This window comes from Dipodomys spectabilis, unplaced genomic scaffold (genome assembly GCF_019054845.1).
Source record: "Dipodomys spectabilis isolate Male_0828 unplaced genomic scaffold, ASM1905484v1 ptg000107l, whole genome shotgun sequence".
NCBI lineage: Eukaryota > Metazoa > Chordata > Mammalia > Rodentia > Heteromyidae > Dipodomys > Dipodomys spectabilis.
Window position 1 is genome coordinate 1645158 of NW_024870784.1, and position 7317 is coordinate 1652474.

Here is a 7317-nt window from a genome sequence, read left to right on the forward strand (position 1 = left end):
ATGACAAAATGAGCTTTCATTAGAAAATTTATATACTAGTGCAAAAGTGTAGAAAACAGTTGATTTATTTTTCTTGTACTCAAGGCCTCACACTTTCTGTTTGGCGTTTTGCTCAAGGCTTGGTGCTCTACCACTTTAGCAACATCTCCATTTTGGGCTTTCTTTCCCTTGGTTAATTAGAGATAACAGTCTCCCAAATTGTCTAATCTATAATAGCTCCATATCTTGAGCCAAGAATGCCTAGATATTTGTTTTTTTTGTTTGTTTATGTATTTGCTAGTCTTGGGGCTGAACTCAGGGTCTGGAGGGTATCTATCCCTAGAGCTTTGTGTTCAAGGCGAGTACACTACCAATTGGACATAAGAGACTCATGAACTTTCCTGACCAGGCTGGCTTTGAACTGCAATCCTTAGACTTTAGCTTACTGAGGAGCTAGGATTACAGGCTTGAGCCACTGGAGCCTGGCAGTTAACATTAAAAAAAGTTAAATTATAATTTACCATTAAAAAAAATGGAAGCCTCTGTTAGGGAAATGAACCCTAAGATATGTATTCAAATGTTTTTTTTTCTTTCATGCGATTGTTTCTAACACATTTATAAGATTATTTCTTTGTTGCTATCTATGTCCCTCCCCCTGCTATCTATAACCCCTGCTTTCACTGTATTTGATGTCGGTATAATTTGTGGAGGGGAAGGGGAAAAACAAATGGTTAAAAAATGAACTTTACAACTTTGGTGGGGGGGGGGAAGTGGGGGAGGATGATGGGAAGGGATGGGAAGGGGAAACAAAGGAGGAGGTTACAATGCTTGATAAGAAATGTACTCATTGGGACTAGGAAGGTGGCTCAGTGGTAGAGCGCTTGCCTTGCATGCCTGAGGCCCTGGGTTCGATTCCTCAGCACCACATAAGCAAAAACAAAAAAGCCAGAAGTGGCGCTGTGGCTCAAGTGGTAGAGCGCTAGCCTTGAGCTGAAGAGCTGAGGGACAGCACCCAGGCTCAGAGTTCAGGCCCCACAACCGGACCCCAAAAAAAAAAAAAAAAAAAGAAATGTACTCATTGTCTTGCCCATGTAATTGTAACCCCTCTGTACAGTATTTCCCAATAGAAAAAAAAAAAATGAAGCCAGGCATCAGTGGCTCACACCTGTAATCCTAGCTACTCAGGAGGCTGAGAGCTGAGGATCCTGGTTCAAAGCCAGCCTGGGCAGGCTTTGTAGCACTGTAGCTCGTGTTAGAGCACTAGCCTTGAGCACAGAGAGGCTTAGGGAAAGTGCTCAGGCCCTGAGTTCAAGCCCTAGGACTAGCAAAAAAAAAAAAAAGATAGGTTATTGGTCTAGGAATGGTAGGGTTCTTGCTTAGTACCCTTGAACCCCTGGGGGTATTTCTCAGCATCACATAAAACAAGCAAGCAGTGGCAATAATGCTAGCTACACAGACCAATAATCCTAGCTATGTAGGAGGTAAGGAAAGAAAATCGCTATTCACTTCCAATACAGGAAGGCAGGAAACTCTGCGAGACACTTACCTCCAATGAAGCTAAGAGAAAGTGCTCAGGCCAAACTACCAGTACAAAAAATAAATAAAGCAAGCAAGCAAACAAAACACAACGCAAACATCAAAATATTAGATCTAAATATCCAGAGCAAAACATAATGGCCAAGTTGAAACAAAAAACAGAATCTTCAGCTTTCCCTAGAATTAGTATTAGTTACAAGTTGATTACCATATTAAGCTCCTTACAGATGGCTCCATTTAATTTTCAGAAAAACCTCCTTATTGAGACCATTTATTCTGTTCAGTCTTCACACACACACTGAGGCAGTTACTATTATTATCCTCACATAACTGAAACGGCTTAGAGAATTGCTAACTTGCCAATGCTGAACAGTTTGCAAGGAGTTTTTCCACTAATGTTCACATCTGATTCGGGAATCTGTGCTCATGACTATCACAATATATTGCTGTCCATCGAGATACACTTTCACAGCATTTCTCTCATTTCATGAGGAGAAAGTATTCTCTTGTCTATATGAAAACAGAAAGGAAAAAGAGAGAAATAGCCACAATTTAGAGGAACACTGTGGTCAAATGGAAGAGGAACACAGTCCAATGAGATCTGCAGTGACCTTGACAATTACTCCTGGGACAAACCTTGACAAAGAGTCTAGGAATAGTTTTCTTGAGTTAGCCATAAATTGGTTTCTAGGCACTATATTTTATAGGCCTTAAAATCAAACAGCATGAATTATTCAGAGATCTTACATACTTAGGGAAAAGCATTTTACATATTTAATCTTGGAATGCTCACTTGCCTTCTGACTTGTAAGTCACATAAAACAAAGGAACAAAACTTGCTAAGCATCTCTAACTCAGATAAAATAAATATAAAGCCAAATAAAACGTGAAAAGCAGGGGCTGGGAAGGTGGTTCAGTGGTAGAGCGCTTGCCTTGCATGCCTGAGGCCCTGGGTTCGATTCCTCACCACATAAGCAAAAAGAAAAAAGCCGCAAGGTGGTACTGTGGCTCAAGTGGTAGAACGCTAGCCTTGAGCTGAAGAGCTGAGGGACAGCGCCCAGGCCCAGAGTTCAGGCCCCATGACCGGATCCTCCCCCTCCCCACCCCCAAAAAAAAGGTGAAAAGCATGGGTTTTAAAAGAGACTCAGCAGGGCACGGGTGGCTCATGCCTGTAATCCTAGCTACTTAGAAGACTCAGAACTGAGGATTGCAGTTCAAAGCTAGCCCAGGCAGGAAAGTCTGTGAGACTCTTATCTACAATAAACCACTCAGAAAACTGGAAGTGGCACTGTGACTCAAGTGGTAGAGTACTAGCCTTGAGCTGAAGAGCTGAGGGACAGCGCCCAGGCCCAGAGTTCAAGCTCCATGACCAAAAAAAAAAAAAAAAAAAGAAAGAAAAAGAAAAAAAGAAAAAGAGCCTCATCTTACTACCCAGTAAGAAAGATCCTTGGTAACAAATTTAAATTATGGGCTGGGAAGGTAGCTCAGTGGTAGAGCGCTTGCCTTGCATGCATGAGGCCCTGGGTTCAATTCCTCAGCACCACATAAGTAGAAAAAAAAAAGCCAGAAGTAGCACTGTGGCTCAAGTGGTAGAGTGCTAGCCTTGAGCTGAAGAGCTGAGGGACAGCGCCCAGGGCCAGAGTTCAGGCCCCATGACCGGACCCCCCCCCCAAAAAAAACAAAAAAACAAATTTAAATTATTCAAAATGCAGATGATTCAATGAATTTCCCCCTATCTTCTATTTCTAAGACTTAAAGGGTCCATTGAATACTGAATCCATTGGATCCAAACATTATTTTATAGTTTAAAAGACTGACACCAAATGTAGGTTCTATAAATTTACAAAGAGGAGAAAGAAAAGGGTCACATACAAAGGATTAAGAAACCATAATGACTTTGACTTCTGAACAGTAACACTGAAAGCAGGTAAGAATGGAGCAGTAACTTCAAAACGCTGAAAGAAAATTACTTCCATTGTAATTAAATTACTAGCCAAAATATCAATCAAGCATGAGGAAACATACTCAGACAAGGAAAGGCTTTAAAAAAAAACACAACAAAACTGTAGCTCTTCTTGTAAAAATGCTAGAGTGAGAGTTAAGAGTTCCACTGGAGAATACATCACCAAACAACAATACAGGATACAAGAAAGATCTAACACAGGAGTTCTAAAGAGAACCCAACTGTGCCCCAGGAGGAGAGGATAGCCAGGCTGACGTGAAGTAGCACAACGCTAGTAGTTTTTCAACCTGAGGACAGAATGCTCTGGCGCCTTTCTATCCGCACTTGGATTGGCTGCCTTGAGCATAGCTGTTGTAGTTCTCACTCCCCTGGGAGCCCAGAGGCCTGCATCAGCAGAGGCCTTGCTCTTCCCTCGCAGCAGGTTCACTTTGACCAACCCTTTTAACCATGGCTGGGCAGGCTTGGCCGTAGGGAGCTAAAGAGCAGAAATTCAGAGTAAGTACTCCTCTTTCCCCCGGGTTCTGCTTGCCATTAAGTTGTCGTATGTCCTGGCTAAGGACTCCTCATCACACCATCACACAAAGAAACCTTTCTGTTCCACTTACCTTTTTCTGGAAGCCTTCATCTCCTAGTGACATATTATTTTTTGTCCTTTCATTTATACAGTCATGTTTGATTTTAAGATAATGTGACAAAAATATAACCCGAAATCTAGAAAGCAATTGCATTTGGACCTCATCTATGCTCAGAGGGATATGGTTTTGTTATCACGGTTTATTTAATGAGCAATCCACTATTGGATTAAGAAGGCAGCTTGGTGGGAGAGCACCTGCCTAGCATATACAAAATAAATAAAAAAGAAATTGAGAAGATATTGTAGGCACCGTGGCTCAAAGTGGTAGAGGATGGGCCTTAAGCAAAAAAAAAAAAAAAAAAAACTCAGGGACAGCATCCAGGCAGAGTTCAAGCCCATGACTGACCGAAAAAAAAAAAAAAAAGAATTTTTTGGAATTGGCCCTGTGGCTCAAGTGGTAGAGCATTATTCTTGAGGGAAAGAGCTCAAGGATAACACCCAAGCCCCAAGTTCAAGCCTCACAATGGAGGGGGAAAAAATAGGAGATATTGTAACTTTTGGGATCATCTAGTAGGAGTTACAATGCAGAAGTATTTTTGCTTTTGTCTTTTTATTTCCCTTTTGAAATAGTGTCTCACTATGGTAGTCCAGGTTGTACTCAAACTCATGATCCTCTTGCCTCAGCTCTCCAAGTTCTAGAATCACAGTGTGCATCACAAAAGTATATTTATGTGTTATACATATATTTTATAATAAATGAATTTTTAAAAAGAACATGCATTTCTGTCATGGTTGGGTATTCAAGATGATGGAATGTAGACAAATTACGAAGTTCTCATTTCCTCTTCCTATATGTATGTTTAAGAAACCTCTTTCTTCACTCCTGCCAAGCCAAAATAAGGCAACATAACCTTAAGGTCAGCACCACTCAGTGGTAACGAGGTCAATACATTTCCCATTATTTAACACAGCACTCAAATTTTTCTCTGATACAGTGTCTCTATATAAAAGGACCAATAGATTTTAAGAAATGCATCTAAATCACAAAACCAGGGCAGCTAACTGCTTTCAGTTTCAGCTTTCCTGAAATCAAGGCATATTTAAGATGCAATAATCTGTTTGTTTTTTAATCTCCCTGAAACATCCTTTGATGCCAGAAGGATTTTTCACACTAGGCTTTTTAGGATAAAACTTGGAAACAACCAAGATGTATATGAATAAGAGACCAGGGAAATAAAAAAAAACAACACAAATATTAGGGTACAACAAAACCATGCAGGTACTGACATGAAAATGTGTTCTTACGTCAATTGCCAAACAGGTAATTTTATTTTTTATATATCGCTTCATTATTTCACTGTTTTAGTTGATATCCTCTTTATACCTCAGTGTTATGGTTATCATTTACAAAGGCCAATACAGATAAAATACGAAAATTTTTACTTAGGTGCCTGTGGTTCAATCTGTAATCCTAGTGACTCAGGAGGCTGAGATCAAAGGATTAGATCCGTTTGGCAGGAAAGTCCATGAGACTCTTATCTCCAATAAACTAGCAAAAACCCGAAGTGGGGCGAGTGTGGGTGACTAGCTACTAAGGAGACTGAGATCTGAGTACTAAGGTTCCAAATCAGGAAAAGTCCGTGAGACTCTTATCTCCAATAAACTACTTAGAAAAAGCCAGAAGTGGTGCTGTGGCTTAAGTGGTGGCACGCTAGCCTTGTGCTTTTAAAGAAGGTCAAGGGCAGCGCCTAGGTCCTGAGTTCAAGCGTCAGGACTGGAGATTGCAGAGTTCTGCCAGCCCTAAACTCGCTTAGTTAAAATGTTTAATGTTGGTTTTACACGTGGGAAGCTTACAGAATGGAAAGACAGAGACTGAAGACTATACTAAGAGCTTTCTGAATTGCTAAGAAAAGGGATGCACAGCACAAGTACGAGACAGGGGGCGAACCGCTCCCAGAGATCCCAGGCTCTGAAAATCCCGATCAAGAGGATTACACGTGCATTTCTTGGGAAGCGAGCACTACCACGCCCCTTCCTTCCACCGAGGAGGCAGGACGGCTGGAGCTCCAGCTCCGCCAGGGCGCCGCTTCGGCGTGAAGGGGTCCCTCCCTGATTTACCTTTCAGGCGTAAGTTGCTCCTAATGGTCCACTCGCAAGTCAACCTACTGACGGCGGGGCTGGCTCTGATCACGCAGCGCGCTATGCATACAAGGACAGGTCAGATTGTAACCTCCCTGTACACCATTTGCGGATTGAAAGCAAAGTGAATAGCCTTACCGCAGCTACCACCGCCACAGTGACGAAGCTCAGCTACCTATCTAGCCGGACACCCGACACCTGGGATCCATTTCCCTAAAGTCCTGGGTCCCTCTCCCATTTCTCCTTCCCATCTCAGCGAGGGGCAGGCAGAAGGTCGCCCACAGCGAAGACGGATTCCTCGCCACGGTTCAGAGCAAACCCAAGAAGTGGAGAGCTGGAGGCGCCCGACACCGTGCGGGCCTCGGGGCGGGGGTGGGGCGGCCGCAGCGGCGGCCAGATCCCGCGGGTCGGTCACCCCGCCGGCCATCCCCCCGCGCGGGCCGGAAAGCTACCCGACGGGCCGGCGTCCGCGGCGGAGCGGCCGCCCGGCTGAGGGGGTCGCGGACGCGTGAGGGCCACGGCGGGTCCACGGGCAGCAGCGGGGGCCGGAGGAGGCCCAGCCCCGCAGGTCAGGCGGCACCGGGCACACCGGGCCAGGCGCTACCGCAGCACTTCCCCAGCGGGCAAGTATCCCGAAAAAGAACCTGGAACTCTAGGCAACTAAGATGGCGACTCACTTAGAGAGAAAGGACTGTTTTTCCTCAGGCACCTCAGGAGAGCGCGCAGAGAGGTAAAATCGGCGCCGCACCCAGGCCGGCGTCGACCCGCTCCACTTCAGCCGCGGAGCTCAGAGCAGCCGGCTAGAGCCAGGCGAGGATGCCGCTGGGGCGGGGCAACACGACGTGCTCACCACAGGAACCAATCGGCGCCCAGCAAGTGGCTCGATGGGGCGGGGCCTAGCTCCAAAGGGGCGGAGCTGGAAGCCAGGGGGCGGAGAAAGGGAGTTAGCAGGGCACTGCGCGTGTAGACCGTAACAGCCAATCGGAAGCAGCCAGTGGCCGGCCTGGGACCTGGGGGAGAAGGGGGGCGGGGTGAGGTTGAGGACTCAGCCAGCCTTCTGGAGCAGTGGTCCAGACTTAGCGCCTAATGGTTTGTGGCAGTGTAGACTAGGTTAGTGCTGGATCGT

At 45.1% G+C, this 7317-nt stretch overlaps 1 protein-coding gene across 2 annotated transcripts in view; it reads right to left on the reverse strand.

Annotated features, from left to right (window-relative positions):
* Window positions 1-6976, reverse strand: part of Tmem50b (transmembrane protein 50B) — a 36213-nt gene extending 29237 nt beyond the window's left edge. Inside the window, exon 1 of one of the 2 annotated variants that reach the window (XM_042687254.1) lies at window positions 6869-6976. The gene's annotated coding sequence lies outside the window, so the exon portion shown is untranslated. The remainder of the gene's footprint in view (window positions 1-6868) is intronic. The other variant, XM_042687253.1, reaches the window with a different exon arrangement.
* Between the last annotated feature and the right edge of the window lie 341 nt (window positions 6977-7317).